This window comes from Bufo gargarizans, chromosome 3 (genome assembly GCF_014858855.1).
Source record: "Bufo gargarizans isolate SCDJY-AF-19 chromosome 3, ASM1485885v1, whole genome shotgun sequence".
Lineage (NCBI taxonomy): Eukaryota > Metazoa > Chordata > Amphibia > Anura > Bufonidae > Bufo > Bufo gargarizans.
The window spans coordinates 277,462,363-277,480,184 of NC_058082.1; the positions used below are offsets into that span (position 1 = coordinate 277,462,363).

General features: G+C 45.6%; 1 protein-coding gene and 1 long non-coding RNA gene across 2 annotated transcripts in view; both read left to right on the top strand.

Moving 5' to 3' along the window:
- The window catches only part of RPH3AL (rabphilin 3A like (without C2 domains)), a 342,327-nt gene that overhangs the window by 112,446 nt on the left and 212,059 nt on the right, over positions 1-17,822 (top strand). The gene's annotated exons all lie outside the window — the stretch shown is intronic.
- Positions 12,863-17,284, top strand: LOC122931889. Its single transcript, XR_006388249.1, has 3 exons — positions 12,863-13,501; positions 13,656-13,805; positions 16,657-17,284. It is a non-coding gene; the product is annotated as an uncharacterized LOC122931889 (long non-coding RNA).

The window sequence follows — 17,822 nt, forward strand, 5'->3', positions numbered from 1 at the left end:
AGGGCCCCTAAAAAGCCAGGGCAGTATAACTACCCCACAAGTGACCCCATTTTGGAAAGAAGACACCCCAAGGTATTCAATGAAGGGCCTGGCGAGTTCATAGATTTTTTTTTTTTGGCATAAGTTAGCGGAAATTGATTTTTTATTGCTTTTTCTCACAAAGTCTCACTTTCCGCTAACTTGGGACAAAGATTTCAATCTTTCATGGACTCAATATGCCCTTCAGCGAATACCTTGGGGTGTCTTCTTTCCAAAATGCGGTCATTTGTGGCGTGTTTGTACTGCCCTGGCATTTGAGGGTCTCCACAATCATTACATGTATGGCCAGCATTAGGAGTTTCTGCTATTCTCCTTATATTGAGCATACAGGTAATGAGATTTTTTTTTCCGTTCAGCCTCTGGGCTGAAAGAAAAAAAATGAACGGCACAGATTTCTTCATTCACATCGATCAATGTGGATGAAAAAATCTCTGCCAAAAAAAAAAAAGGAGGGGAAAGGCGTCTGCCAGGACATAGGAGCTCCGCCCAACATCCATACCCACTTAGCTCGTATGCCCTGGCAAACCTGATTTCTCCATTCACATCAATCGATGTGGATGAATAAATCATTGCCGGGATTATTATTTTTTTATATACAAAGTGTTTGCCAAAGCATATGGACACTGCCACCTCCTCAGCTCATATGCCTCGGCAAACGTATCTTTTACTGCAGAGGAGAAATCTCGTCTTGCAGCGCCGCATACACCGACTTGTGTGTAATCTGACAGCAGCGCAATGCTTCTGTCAGAATGCACATCAGTGCTGCAGCTAGCTGATCGGTTGGTCCACCTGGTAGGTAAAAAAAACAAAACAAAAAAGAGAAAACCAGGCTGCAACGCAATAATTTTATTAACTTTATAAAAACTTTTGAACAGAACATATAAACTTTAACTTTTTGAACTGAACGTTAACCTTTTTGCTTACTGGTAATTTTTTTTTTTTTTTACCTTTTATAGGACAAACCTCTCCTTCCCCATGGGACAATGTGCAAAGCGCAAATCGCCCAAAGATGTGGCGAAGTGCATTATGCACTTTGTCCCAGGTGAAAGGAGAGGTTTGCAGCAGATTTGTGTGTAAATGGGCCCTAATAGCAGCTAGGTGTACCTGTGTGTGGTACTTCCGGAAACACTCCCCTAAGCATAGGGCAGGGTGGTCAGGGCAGTCAGGACAGAAATAGCGGGTGTCACGCCTTATTCCACTCCTGCTACGGTTCCACGGTTGGGTTGAGGTACCAGCAACGACATTGGGGAAATGTCGCTCGTGTAGACGGCTAACTACACTGGTGGATGGGGCCACGGAACCTCCTGGGTACAGGAGGTTCTCGATGATCTCTTCCTGAAATTTGAGGAAGGATCGTGTTCTCCCAGCCTTACTGTAGAGAACAAAACTATTCTACAGAGCCAATTGAATTAAATATACAGACACCTTCTTATACCAGCGTCTGGTGCGGCGGGACACTAAATACGGAGACAACATTCTGGTCATTGAAGTCCACCCCTCCCATGTGAAGGTTATAGTCGTGGACTGAGAGGGGCTTTTCAATGACACGGGTTGCTCGCTCAATTTGGATTGTCGTGTCTGCGTGAATGGAGGAGAGCATGTAAACGTCACGCTGGTCTCTCCATTTCACCGTGAGCAGTTCTTGGTTACACAAGGCAGCCCTCTCCCCCCTTGCAAGACGGGTGGTAACGAGCCGTTGGGGGAAGCCCGCGCGAATAGTTCGCGCGGTGCCACCGCAGCCAATCTGTTCTAGAAACAAATGCCTGAAGAGGGCCACACTTGTGTAGAAATTGTCCACATAAAGATGGTACCCCTTGCCAAATAAGGGTGACACCAAGTCCCAGACTGTCTTCCCACTGCTCCCCAGGTAGTCAGGGCAACCGACCGGCTCCAGGGTCTGATTTTTTTCCCTCATAGACACGAAATTTGTGGGTATAGCCTGTGGCCCTTTCACAGAGCTTATACAATTTGACCCCATACCGGGCGCGCTTGCTTGGGATGTATTGTTTGAAGCCAAGGCGCCCGGTAAAATGTATTAGGGACTCGTCTACGCAGATGTTTTGCTCTGGGGTATACAAATCTGCAAATTTCTGGTTGAAGTGGTCTATGAGGGGCCGAATTTTGTGGAGCCGGTCAAAAGCTAGGTGGCCTCTGGGACGGGAGGTGGTGTTGTCGCTATAGTGCAGGAAACGCAGGATGGTCTCAAATCGTGCCCTGGACATAGCAGCAGAGAACATGGGCATGTGATGAATTGGGTTCGTGGACCAATATGACCGCAATTCATGCTTTTTGGTTAGACCCATGTTGAGGAGAAGGCCCAGAAAAATTTTAATTTCGGAAACTTGGACTGGTTTCCACCGGAAAGGCTGGGCATAAAAGCTTCCCGGGTTGGCGGTTATAAATTGTGTGGCATACCGATTTGTTTCTGCCACAACTAAGTCCCAGAGCTCTGCAGTCAAGAACAGCTAAAAAAAATCCCAGGGCCGAACCGATCTGAGCTGTCTCAACCCGAACTACAGACTGGGCGGTGAAAGGGGGAACTACAGGTGTGGCTGAAGTTGGGGACTGCCAATCAGGGTTTGCCAGCACCTCTGGGATTCTAGGGGCTCTACGGGCACGTCTTTGCGGTGGCTGCGACGGGTCACTACTGCACGTGCCACCGTACCAGCTTCAACTGCCCTTCTGTCACGGACGGTGTACAGGAAACAAGACAAAGCAACATGCATATATGACTCACTGGATCCAAAGCTAAGAAACCAAAAGGGAGACCCCTGCACAAGACCTAGCACTTTCCCTGGCTGCTCAGCCTATGCAAAGATCCCAAAGGTGGATGGTTGCATATCCACGTACCTCGACTATATAACCCCTGAACACCCTACAATAGTGAGGGGACACGACCACCGGCTCCCTACACCAGACACGGAGGGAGTCAGGGTCACCTGGGATCCAGCAAACAGAAAATAACAGATAAATATACTGCACTTAACTTTGTAGCAGACTGGGAAACAGGATCAGCATGCACACACACTCCAGGAAGAAGTATAAGCTGCCCAGTAAAGCATTATGGGGAGGAATTTAAAGGGAAGCAATCAGTCCAACTACATGACAGCTGAGAGAGGCTAACGAGATGAGGAACTGAATACCACAACAAAGAAAACTCAAGGAGGAGGTTCTGAAAGGCCTCTGTCAAAGCTTCTCAGCTGTCTGGTTGTGACAGTACCCCTCCCTCTACGAGTGGACTCCGGACACTCAGAACCCACCTTCTCAGGATGGGACCTATGGAAAGCCCTGATGAGACGAGAGGCCTTAATGTCCGTCACTGGGACCCACATCCTCTCCTCAGGACCATAACCCTCCCAATGAACATGGTACTGAAGAAAACCGCGGACAAGACGAGAATCCACAATCCTAGAGACCTGAAATTCAAGATTCCCATCAACCATAATCGGAGGAGGAGGCAAAGGCGAGGGTACAATGGGTTGAACATAAGGTTTCAATAAGGACATATGAAAAACATTATGGATCTTTCAAGTCTGAGGAAGATCAAGACGGTAGGCAACAGGATTGATGACAGACAGGATTTTGTAAGGCCCAATAAACCTAGGACCCAACTTCCAGGAGGGAACCTTAAATTTGATATTCTTGGTAGACAACCACACCAGATCACCAACATTCAGGTCCGGACCAAGCACACGTCTCTTATCTGCCACATGCTTATATCTCTCACTCATGCTCTTTAGATTATCCTGAATCTTTTGCCAAATAGATGACAAAGACGAGGAGAATCTGTCCTCATCAGGTAAACCAGAAGACCCCTCTCCCGAGAAAGTCCCAAACTGCGGATGAAACCCATATGCACCAAAAAATGGCGACTTATCAGAGGACTCCTGACGACGGTTATTTAAAGCAAACTCAGCAAGTGACAAAAAAGAACACCAATCCTCTTGATTCTCCGCCTCAAAACAGCGCAGATATGTCTCCAGATTCTGATTGACGCGCTCTGTCTGGCCATTCGACTGCGGGTGGAAAGCAGAAGAGAATGACAACCGAACCCCCAAGCGAGAACAGAAAGCCTTCCAGAATCTGGAAACAAACTGCGTGCCCCTATCAGAGACTATGTCTGAAGGAATACCGTGCAATTTGACAATGTGATCAATAAATGCCTGCGCCAGCGTCTTAGCATTGGGCAAACCAGGAAAAGGGATGAAATGCGCCATTTTGCTAAAACGGTCCACCACCACCAGAATCACAGTCTTCCCCGAGGAATGAGGCAGGTCCGTTATGAAGTCCATGGACAGATGTGTCTAAGGACGGGAAGGAATGGGTAAGGGAAGGAGAGGACCTGATGGCCGTGAATGAGGGACTTTGGCACGAGCGCACGTCTCGCAGGCTGCCACAAAACACTCAACCGACTTACGAAGCGCAGGCCACCAGAATCTCCTGAGCGATGAGATCCAGTGTGGCTCTTGCCCCCGGGTGCCCAGCAAGGACCGTATCGTGGTGTTCCTTAAAAATCTTGTGTCTTAAAGCGAGAGGCACAAACAACCTCCCAGGAGGACAAAGATCAGGAGCCTCTGACTGGGCTGCCTGCACCTCTGCCTCCAATTCAGAAAAAAGAGCAGAGACCACCACACCTTCAGCCAAAATAAGACCCGGGTCTTCAAAATTCCCGCCTCCCAGAAAACAACGTGACAGGGCATCTGCCTTCACATTCTTAACTCCAGGGCGGAACGTGACAACAAAATTAAACCTAGAAAAGAACAAAGACCATCTGGCCTGTCTCGGGTTCAGACGCTTGGCTGACTCCAAGTAGGCCAGATTTTTATGGTCAGTAAACACGGTAATAGGGTGTCTGGCTCCCTCCAGCCAATGGCGCCATTCCTCAAAAGCCAACTTGATGGCCAACAATTCCCTATCTCCCACATCGTAATTTCTCTCTGCGGAGGAGAGTTTTTCTGAGAAAAAGGCACACGGTCGCCATTTGGCAGGAGAGGAACCCTGAGACAAGACCGCACCCACACCCACCTCAGAAGCATCAACCTCAACTATGAAGGGTAAAGAAATATCAGGTTGCACCAAGATGGGAGTGGAAGCAAAACTCCTTGATATTAGAAAAAGCCTTACGCGCCTCTACCGACCAAGAAGAAAAATCTACCCCCTTTATGGTCATATCAGTGAGTGGTTTAACAATAGAGGAATAATTCAAAATAAACTTCCTGTAATAATTGGCAAAGCCCAAAAAACGCATCAGCGCCTTCTGATTCTCAGGAAGCTCCCACTCAAGCACAGCGCGGACCTTCTCGGGGTCCATGCGAAAACCAGAAGCGGAGAGAAGAAACCCCAGAAATTGAATTTCTGGAACCGCAAACACACATTTTTCCAGTTTCGCATATAATTTATTCTCCCGCAGAATGAGCAAGACCTGACGTAAGTGTTCCTTATGAGTTTTGAAATCAGGAGAAAAAATCAAAATGTCATCCAAATACACCTAATACAAATTTTCCCATCAAATGATAAAAAATGCTGTTCACGAAATGCTGAAAAACGGCTGGGGCATTCATCAAACCAAAAGGCTTAACCAAATTTTCAAAATGGCCCTCAGGGGTATTGAAGGCCGTCTTCCATTCGTCTCCTTCTCTGACCCTGACCAGGTTGTATGCCCCTCTTAGATCTAATTTGGAAAAGACTTTAGCCCCAACAACCTGGTTAAATAGGTCCGGGATTAGAGGAAGCGGATAAGGGTCACGAATAGTGATACTGTTCAGCTCCCTGAAATCCAGACAAGGTCTTAAAGAACCATCTATTTTCTTAACAAAGAAAAAACCAGCGGCAACAGGTGACTTCGAGGGTCGTATGTGTCCTTATCTCAGACTCTCAGAGATATAAGCACGCATAGCGATCCTTTCAGGTTGGGAAAGATTGTATAAACGAGATTTAGGCAGCTTGGCGCCTGGGATGAGATTAATAGGGCAATCGTACTCCCTGTGCGGGGGCAAATCCTGAACTCCACTCTCAGAGAAGACATCCGAAAATTCAGAGAGAAAAGATGGTACAGTCTTAGTAGCAACCTCAGAAACAGATGTCGTGAGGCAATTCTCTCTGCAAAAGTCACTCCAACCATTTATTTGCCTCGCTTGCCAATCAATGGTGGGATTATGTTTAGTGAGCCAGGGTAGCCCCAACACTAGAGGAGTAGGCAAACCGCTAAGGACGAAACATGACACATCCTCAACATGAGCATCACTCACAATTAAACGGATATTGTGAACTATGCCCTTTAATGATTTCTGAGAAAGTGGAGCGGAATCAATAGCAAAAACAGGAATACCCTTTCCCAAAGTGCACACCTGGAAACCATGAGTTATTGCAAATTGACTATCAATGAGATTGACCGCTGCTCCACTATCCACAAAAATCTCACAAAAAATGCTCTTGCTGTCTAGCGCCACCCTAGCAGGCAGGACAAAACGGGAACTACAAGCAAACGGAAAACCTTCAATTTCCGCCTCAACCCTGCCAATAGTAACAGATGGAACATTTTTAAAAGATTTTTTCCTCTTTGTTTCTTTATTACTCCCAGAGGACTTCCTGAATCTCCTAGAGGGACAAACATTTGCCAAATGATTTATACCTCCACAACAAAAACAAACCCTCCCATGCGGGCTGAATCTTCTATTGTCAGAAGCAATCAAGCCCAGCTGCATGGGCTCCTGCTCAGAAGGGGCTGACAGCGACTGAGACCCCTGCGCACAGAATGGGACCGCTGCACTGTCCTGGGACTGAGTATGACAGGAAGGAGAGATCTCTCCTCTCTCTCTAAGACGCCTGTCAATATGAACGGCCTGAGACATAGCAGAGTCCAAGGAAATAGGCCTTTCATGAAAGGCAAATGCATCTTTCAATCCCTCTGAAAGACCATGGCAAAATTGACTTCGGAGTGCAGTATCATTCCAACCAGTATCAGCTGCCCATCTCCGAAATTCTGAGCAGTATATCTCTGCGGATTGTTTACCCTGGCATAATAGACGTAGTCTAGACTCAGCCAGAGCAATACAATCCGGATCATCATATATCTGACCCAGGGCTAAAAAGAATTCATCCACTGAACGGAGGGGCCTTGCCCCCTCCGGCAGCGAAAAGTCCAGGACTGAGCGTTACCCCTGAGCAGCGATATAATGATCCCCACCCTCCGTTCCTCATCACCAGAGGAATGGGGAAGAAGGCGAAAATGGAGTTTGCAAGCCTCTCTAAAACGCACAAAATTCTCACTTTCCCCGGAAAACGTATCCGGGAGCGAGATCTTAGGCTCAGAACAAACTCCATGAACGCCAGCTGAACCGGTCACTTGAAGCTGAGAAAAAGTCCTGCGGAGATCAGCTACCTCCAATGAAAGACCCTGAAGGCGTTCAGCCAAATGTGAAACCGGATCCATGCTTGAGACGGTTTTGGCGGCTTATAATGTCACGGACGGTGTACAGGAAACAAGACAAAGCAACATGCATATATGACTCACTGGATCCAAAGCTAAGAAACCAAAAGGGAGACCCCTGCACAAGACCTAGCACTTTCCCTGGCTGCTCAGCCTATGCAAAGATCCCAAAGGTGGATGGTTGCATATCCACGTACCTCGACTATATAACCCCTGAACACCCTACAATAGTGAGGGGACACGACCACCGGCTCCCTACACCAGACACGGAGGGAGTCAGGGTCACCTGGGATCCAGCAAACAGAAAATAACAGATAAATGTACAGCACTTAACTTTGTAGCAGACTGGGAAACAGGATCAGCATGCGCACACACACTCCAGGAAGAAGTATAAGCCACCCAGTAAAGCATTATGGGGAGGAATTTAAAGGGAAGCAATCAGTCCAACTACATGACAGCTGAGAGAGGCTAACGAGATGAGGAACTGAATACCACAACAAAGAAAACTCAAGGAGGAGGTTCTGAAAGGCCTCTGTCAGAGCTTCTCAGCTGTCTGGTTGTGACACCTTCTGGTGCTCGCCACTTCACCATGTTGTACGGCAGTGCCTGTACTAGGTCCAGGATGGGCTGCGCTGCTGGTGTATGCCTCCTCACGTAATCCGCCAGCCCCACTCTGCTGCCCTTGAAGCGGATCCTGCGCAACCTGTGGTCTAGCGACACAGGGCTGGGTACGCCTGGAGCTATCAGGGACCTCAACCTCCTCGTCCGAGTCAGACTGCCACTGCTTTCTACAGGTTCATATTCTGACCCGCTAGATTCATCAGATGAGGGTTCCCACTCCTCATCCGACTGGGTCAGAAGCCTGTAGGCCTCTTCAGAAGAATACCCCCTGTTAGACATGTGGGCAACTAAATTTAGGGGTATTCCCTGAGACTACCCAAGAAAAAAAGCAAGCCTGTCTTACAAATGGGAGGCTAGCGAAGTACCGGAGGCCGCTGCGGTTGACAAAAAATATCAAAACAGATTTTTTTATCGCCGCAGCGCTTGTGAAGTGAATGTGCAGTGATCAAAAAAAAAAATATTTTTTGTCACTGCGGCAGGGCAGGCGTGGGTGAACGCACGTGTGGGCGACCGATCAGGCCTGATCGGGCAAACACTGCGTTTTGGGTGGAGGGCGAACTAAGGTGACACTAATACTATTATAGATCTGACTGTGATCAGTTTTGATCACTTACAGATACTATAAAAGTACAAATGCTGATTAGCGATACGCTAATCAGCGAATAAGTGACTGCAGTGCGGTGGGCTGGGCGCTAACCGATCGCTAAACTACCTAACCAAGGGGCCTAAACTATCCTAAAACCTAAAAGTCAATACCAGTGGGGAAAAAAAAGTGACAGTTTACACTGATCACTTTTTTCCCTTTCACTAGTGATTGACAGGGGTGATCAAGGGGTTTATTGGGGTGCAGGGGGGTGATCTGGGGCTAAAGTGTGCTGTTTGGTGTACTCACTGTGAAGCCTGCTCCTCTGCTGGAAACAACCAACCAAAAGGACCAGCAGAGGAGTAGGGAAGCCATTTAACACATCATATTTACTAATATGATTTGTTATATGGCTTCTGATTCGACATTTTAAAAATCGCCAGCCACGATCATTGGCTGGCAGGCTGGTGACTAAATTGTTCTCGTTCATTTGCCGGCCCGCGATGCCCATGCGCGGGCCGGCTCAGTCCGAAATCTCGCGTTTCGCGAGATGACGCACGGATGCGTCCAGGAGGAATGAATCAACCGCCTCCCGGACGCATCCGTGCGTTCAGCGGTCGGGAGGCGGTTAAAGGACCCGATACTGGGAAAACTGATCCCCCCGACACCTATATTGATATTCAGAAGGGCTAAAACCCTGAAGAACCTGTTGGCCCCCTCGTGTCCAAAAATAGAGAGAAGTTCCTCCCATTGCATAAGAACTATCAAAAAAAAAAAAAAAAACCTTCAGGAAATTTCAAATGTAACAACTTGAGATGCAAATGCTGCAATATGCTAACAAATGGTACAAAAGAAGTAATCATCCCCTCTAGCAAGGAAGTCTTTAATATTAAACAGAGGTTAGACTGTGGGACAACTGACGTCATTTATCTCCTACGCTGTCTTTGTAACCTCCTCTATGTAGGACATACCACTCAATCTGCACGGGAAAGGACGAATGAACACCGGTCGAATATTGCGAGGAAGGTCACTACTCACAGTATATCCAGGTACTTTGCGATGTTCCATGAGGAAGATCCATCAGGTCTAACAGTTACACTATTAGAAAAAGACTTGAAATCCTATCAATCTCTATGCCGCAGGGAGATGTACTGGATTTTTCGCCTTAACACCTTAACACCATTCGGTCTAAATAAGTCACTTGAATATATAAATTACTGAAGATGATATCTTAACTTCAGAATAAAACAAATATCCAGTTCCATTTATCCTATATGGAGCACAACTCCCCACGGTGTTTAGAGTTTACATGTCTACCTTTTTGTATGTGGATGTAGATATATATTTATAGATACATTCATAAATATCTATCTATATATTTATGAATGTATCTATATATTTGTCTAATATATATTGGTATTAGCATATCTATATACATTGATATTAGTGGTACTGCTATCTACCCCTCTCCCCCCTTGAACTGATCATGTTCCTACTTAGATTTATTTCCTATTTATAACTTTCTATAGTATGGCCCCAAAATTTCTGAATTTGATGTTTCATCACTAATTAACATCTTTTCACCTAATTACCTAATTTAGACTTATTTCCCTACCCAATAACTACTCACTTACTTATGTACTAAAGTTTTTCTTCTATGTACTAAAGTTTTTCACCCTCCCACATTACGGCCGTCTGCTTTTAATCCACTTCCTCCTGGAACCGGAAGTGGATGGCGGTGCGTTCCACAGTGGAACGCATCGGGATCAATGACTGTCCGGCACACTAAGTGCATGGGAGAATGGAGCCATGGACTTAGAGCACATCTAGTTCTTCCCTCCCCTTTCCTTTACCCCTAGAATTTTTTTCTTTACACACATTACTTCTTTAGGTCACGTCCCCTGGCATTTACTAAACAACCGGAAGTGAATGGCGGTGCATTCCACAGTGGAACGCATCGCGTCCAGAAGTGTATGGTACCCTTCCAAACGATGCCCTCTAATCAAAAATAATATTATGTAGGATCTTCCCATCACATAAGCTATATAGAATGAAAGGTCATAAATGAAATATAAATCAAATAATCCCAATAAAACGATTCAATTTGATTCATACAAACAGGAAGTAGGAGGTTCTATAGATTCTAGTTGAAACACACGTGCAAATCAGTAGGCCACTTATAAATACTCCACCATAACAACCCATCCCAAGGACTCCATACTGGTCTAGGAATCCATTAAAGCACTCCTGAAGGTACAGATCCATTTATTCCCCTTTTTTTTATTCTTTGAATATATAAATTAGAAATTTGCCTAGGTTTGTTCATATATGTTTTTTTTTTTTCTTATAAATATTTTATGTGTATTTCCACAATCCATTAATATTTGTTTTGGCTATACAGTATTTGTTTTCATATCTCTGCACACATGGATATTTATCTTTTCTATCTTTTGCGCCCAATGAATTATTTGGGGCAAATTAATAATAATCTTCCCCATTCGGGGGGTGTATAGACGTGTGCATCTGTATACCCTTACACATACATATATATATATATATATATATATATATATATATATATTTGATGTTATTTTATATTTTATTTATGTATTCAACACTTCTCTGTTGTAACCAAATTCTTTATTTCTCCTGAAGAAGAGGGCATCAGACCCTCGAAACGCGTTGAGCCATATATTATTATTAAAATGATTGACCAGAAGCCACGTGTGTAGGCGGCGTTCAATTATTTATACTTTTTCATGCGATCCTGGCCGGGGGGGGGGGGGGGGAAGATAGTCCCAGGTGTCTTGAGCTTATCCTGGTGACTTCCCCCCTGTGAAGTGAGTGCATTGAATTTTATTATTTTCATTTTAAAATCTCTATTTGTCAATATCACCACTATAGGGTTGTGGTCCCCTCTCTAAACCCTTGGCTTTCTCACTAGACCCAGGTGAAGGTCTTTTTATTTTTCTATATTCAAATAAGAACTAAACATATCCTCAGTACGACTAATGACCGAGTGATTTGGCGCCTAGTACGTGTTTCTTCTTTCTTTTTAACGGGTGCGAAGGGCTCCTCTCTTTTTTTCTTTCTCTCCGCACCGCTTTTATCTTTGATAACTCTAAGATGGCCACCGTATTTATAGGGCTGTGACATCACAGGGCTGGCTGGCTGCTGATTGGCATTATAGGTCAGCCCGCCATTCCAAGGTTCCTTTCCCCAGGTCCTCACACGTGTAGCCGCCATTTTAGGAAAAATTGTGATTTGTTACCACGAAGCACGAGGTAATTCTCATTCGTTGCAAATAAAATTTTTTCCTGATATTCAAATCGAATTTCACTTGGTCTGATTCGATTTGCTCATCTCTACTCATAATCTATCAGTACCTACATTTCATAAACTATGTAGTCTTTGTATGTAGAGATTTATTTTTTCTTGTTTCAACATGGGAATAATATTAATACTATTACTATGTTTCAAAATATATATTTGATTAAATAAGTGGCATTAGCTTTAAATATATGTTTGATATTTAACATTTCAAATAAGAATTAAAAGAATTAAAATTAGCCAGAATTTACTATATGCTGTTAATACGTAAAGTACATTTTTACAGATTTCTCATTGTTTTTCGGGTACTTTCACACTTGCGGCAGAGGATTCCGCCTGCCGGATCCATCAAAACGCATGCAAACTGATGGCATTTGTCAGACGGATCAGGATCCGTCTGACAAATGCATTGAAATGCCGGATCTGTCTCTTCGGTGTCATCCGGAAAAAACGGATCCGGCAGTTATTTTTTTTTTCACATTTTTTGCTGTCTGAGCATGTGCACACCGTAATGCCGGATCCGTTTTGCCGAAACATTCAGGGCCAAATACGGCATTAATGCATGTCAATGGGAAAAAATGCCGGATCCAGCATTCCGGCAAGTGTTCCAGAATTTTGGACAGAGATAAAGTCGCAGCATGCTGCGGTATTATCTCCATCCTGAAAAATCAAAAAGACTGAACTGAAGACATCCTGATGCATCCTGAAAGGAATGCTCTCTATTCAGAATGCATTAGGATAAAACTCAGTTCCTTTTTCGGTATTGAGCCCATAGGACGAAACTCAATGCCGGAAAAGAATAACTCTAGTGTGAAAGTACCCATAGACATTGCAGCTGAACTTTCCTGGGTTCCTTCTGCAGGCCAAATAGGACGATATTAAAAGCCCCAACTGAACTTGTACTCTCTTTTAATACCTTCCATGTTCAGTACTAGCACTCGTGCAAAGTCCTCAACTGAGTAGAAGGTTCCATGAAAGCAAATAAAGTAGAGGACAACTCTTTGCAAGGAATGGGGATCCGCAAACATATTTTTATAGGGGCCAATATTTTTTTGTGCAAAGCAGTTAATTTCTCATTAGACCTCATGCACACAACCGTATATGGGATCTTTTCCCTTTCATTTCTCTGGGGTCTGCAAATTATGGAGCTTGTCCTATTCTTGGCCACAAAATGTGGTCCCTGACCCTATTCAAGTCAATGGATCTACAAAAAACACAGATGGCAATCGGCATCCCTGTGAGCTATTTGAAAACTGGGCAGACAAGCCTTAGAAGAGTCATTATCTGCACTGTGAGGCCTTGCTCCTCTATTTGTCCAAAAATGCCATGTGTGGACCTTGACAAGTTTATTAAATTGGTCCAGGAGAGGGCCGAATTGTGGGACATGCGCTGTGACCGGTACCATGATCGTGTCTGAAATTATACAACATTGGAGGTGGCACAGGAATGGTTGCTGTTGCAATGGGAGAAATCGAGCCAGGCTCAGTGTCAAAGAATGGGTAAGTGCCTCCACTGGCATATATGTATATGAACCCCCTATTGAACCATAAAGTATGTTAAGCCCCCTGTTGCACCATAAAGTGTGAACCACCCATGCAGGTGTGAATCCACTTGGTTTTAGTCATTTCTTTCTTGGTATTTTCTGTTTTGCAGTAAAAGACGTCAAGACCTGTTATGCTGGGAATTGACAGATCATTCCCTGAAGAAGAGACCATATATGTATACTCAACAGCTCCAGTTTCTAAGACATTTTTTTTTTTTAACTCCCATATCAAACTGAAAGTATCAGATTGGTTGCTATAGGTAACTAAGATAATTTTTGTTGGACCAATCTCACTTAAGCAAATGACCTTTATCATGTAGAGCAGTGATACCCAACCTACAGCCCGTGGGCCAAATGCGGCCCGCAAAGCTGTGTCATGCGGCCCGCGCAGTGATCGGACTTTATCAGCGCAGGGCGCGCTGCGAACGGCACCTGGACTCTGCCAGTGCGCCTGTGCGAGATTACGGCGCTTCTATTCAATTTCACAGAGGCAAGTGCAGTGAATAAATTAGCTAGGAAGCTGCTCTGGGTGGGGGGGAATATCTGTGGAGGACACTGAAGGGGGGATCTGTGGAGGACACTGAAGGGGGGGGATCTGTGGAGGACACTGAAGGGGGGGGATCTGTGGAGGACACTGAAGGGGGGGATCTGTGGAGGACACTGAAGGGGGGGATCTGTGGAGGACACTGAAGGGGGGGATCTGTGGAGGACACTGAAGGGGGGGATCTGTGGAGGACACTGAAGGGGGGGATCTGTGGAGGACACTGAAGGGGGGGGATCTGTGGAGGACACTGAAGGGGGGGGATCTGTGGAGGACACTGAAGGGGGGGATCTGTGGAGGACACTGAAGGGGGGGATCTGTGGAGGACACTGAAGGGGGGGGATCTGTGGAGGACACTGAAGGGGGGGATCTGTGGAGGACACTGAAGGGGGGGGATCTGTGGAGGACACTGAAGGGGGGGATCTGTGGAGGACACTGAAGGGGGGATCTGTGGAGGACACTGAAGGGGGGGATCTGTGAAGGACACTGAAGGGGGGGATCTGTGGAGGACACTGAAGGGGGGGTCTGTGGAGGACTATGAAGGGGGGGATCTGTGGACGACACTTAGGGGTATGTTGGGGTGGGAGGTCCTGGAGGGGTGTTTGGGTGGGAGCTCTGGAAGGGGTGGGAGGTCCGATAGGTATGTGGGGGTGGGAGATCCGGGAGGGGGAGGCCATAATTCTTTTTGCTATGGGGCCCAGTCATTTCTAGCTACGCCCCTGATTGTTAAGATTGGGCGGGCACTGGAGCGATAGAGCGCCCTGCTGTAGGAGAAGCCGGCGGGAGATAAAAGGAGGAGGGGCCAGCTCCTGGTGGTGTCGGGCACACGGCGCAAGCATGGCGGTGGAGGATCTGACTGAAGCCTAAAGACCAGACATCAAGGTAGACCTGCAGAAGAAGGTGACAGCACAGTATGTGATGTATACATGTGTGTAATGTATGTAGTGCAGTGTGTGATCATCACATACTGCACTACATACATTACACACATGTATACATCACATGCCCCCTCACAGTAATAATGCCAAGATATGTGCCCTCTTCACAGACTTAATGCTCACACATGCCCCCTCACAGTAGTTATGCCCAGATATGTGCCCCCTCACAGTAATAATGCCAAGATATGTGCCCTCTTCACAGATGTAATGCTCACACATGCCCCCCCACAGTAGTTATGCCCAGATATGTGCCCCCTCACAGTAGTTATGCCCAGATATGTGCCCTCTTCACAGTAGTTATGCCCAGATATGTGCCCTCTTCACAGTAGTTATGCCCAGATATGTGCCCTCTTCACAGTAGTTATGCCAGATATGTGCCCTCTTCACAGTAGTAATGCTCACTCATGCCCCCTCACAGTAGTTATGCCCTGATATGTACCCTCCTCACAGCTCACAGTAGTTATACCCTGATATGTGCCCTCCTCACAGTTGTTATGCCCAGATATGTGCCACCTCACAGTAGTTATGCCAGATATGTGCCCTCTTCACAGTAGTAATGCTCACACGTGACCCCTCACAGCGTTTGCATTTCTCTCTGGCAAAGCTACCTGGTTCCGGCCCGCGAAATTTATACCAAGTCTAGTGCTGCCTTCAGATGAAAAATGGTTGGGAACCACTGATGTAGAGAAAGTTAATATAAGGCACTTCCTAATTGTTTAATTGCTTGATTAATTTTTCTATCATATTATACAGTGCTCATTTCCATGGTTACGACCACCACTATAGGAAACAATGCAGGCCTTTCTGGTTACTGCGACAATGGGATTGCTGATAGGCCGGTGCTTTTTCTTAGTGTGCAAGCATGACCATCACTGCTGGATTGAAGGGTGGTTGTAACCATGGAAGTGAGTAGTGTATAATGTAATGGAAAAATTAATCAAGCCAGAAAAGGAGGCAATATGGATAATCATAATACCTTAATAAGTGCCTTGTATTTACTCTTTGTACATGATAAATGTCATTTGCTGAAGTGAGACAACCCCTTTAAGTAAAATTTGATATGTCTCAAAATATCAAATTTCTGGATACACACAGCTAAGCTAGGTTCAGGGGAAACATCCCGTGTGTCGGCCACATCTCCCGTACTGTACTCGGCTCCCCTGACGCACACTTACCTAATCATAGTGATTTATGAAACGGTTCATATCGGATCTTGGCTGCTATTGTACTGTAATCTTATACATGATGTGACCACAGTACAAGAGAAGACAATCGGATAGGATCACACTGCATCAGATATCCTTGTAGTGCACATCACTGTGTAGTTGTGTAAACCAGCCAAATTGGTGGGTGTCCAATTGTTCAACAAGTGTTCCCAAAAGTTGAAGGGTGATTGTCCCTGTGGTGGAACTTTTTAACCCTTAGTGACCACCAAAATGCCTATTGTTGGTTAATGAACATTAGGCTAGGCCCATGCTGCAAAGAGCAAAGTCTCAACTCTCGCATTCCAGCCGTGCTCCCATTCCAATGGTCTAGCAGGCTCTGCACGAAAAGTGAGGTTCTCAGTCATCAAAACTACCACCAGTCGTTAATCTTCACAGATTCTAATGCTTTGTATTTATTACTTTACAGCACTGTTCACGCTCACCTGGTGGAGGATGTGGAGGAAGACACTGACAATGAAACACAAATTGATGTGCCAGTTATTACATAGTCTCTAGCTGCCAGCTCCAGGATGTCCCAGCCTGCTTCACCTGAAGACCAGCTTGCAGGACCCACACTGCAGCCAGCAGTACCCAGACTGAAGGCTACTCACATCTCCCAAGCACGATGAATATTGGGGCACCCTCAGCCTGTTTCTGATACAGGTACTTGGGCCCTGATTGATGCTCAGGTGGTCAAGTACCTCAACAGAAACAGGGGTGGGGGTCACGAGGAGACTTTACTGATGAGCCCTGCCTCCTACATTCTTTGTGTGGCATTAGAATGCCATTTGCAGTGTATTGGCCTCATCACTGCGGTCATAGATATGTATTTTGGACCTCAGAAGCAGTGGAGATTCAGCAATTCGTTGAGCGTGCAAGGATGAGAATTATATACCAACCATCTGCAAGCCACTGTATTCAAGGCCCAGGTCCTCCTGCTCCCAGAGTCCACTACTCCATATTACCTCTGTTCTACCAGGATAGGGAACATTTTACCCCACTTCATAGGGCACCTTTCCATGGAGTTTACTCCACTAGTGGAGGAGAACATGCAGAGGGTCCTTTCACTAGAGATTATTTGTTTGTTTATTTTACTTTCCATAAATAAATGTTTTTTCTTGTTTAACTTTGTCTCTTGTCTTTTATGTGAGTTTAGATGTTTTATTATTGCAGCCTTTAAAGGGGTTGTGCAATATCAGGGATACTGATAACCTATTCTCAGAATAGATCTTCGGTATGATTTGGGCTGGAGGTGGACTTCCAGCATCCCCCAGGACTCTCAGCTGTTTGAAGAGCTGGTGACGCTTATGCATGAGCTAATATGACTTTCAAATTACTAGGGCGTTGTTCTCTTCCTTGTAGTGGTGGCATAGTGTAGTTACAACTAGTCAGCCAATTCACCAGAATTAGAAGAGCAGTTTTAATTGCACTGCACCACCTGTGGACTTCTCATCTCATCAACCCCTTTCAAATTTGAACTGTATTCAAAGCTGTTGCCATATTCTTGTGAGTCCCTGCACTAACTAAACAACAATGAGGAAACTAACTAGAGAAACAGGTAAACTCAAGTGTCCAAATCCAATTAGTGACTGC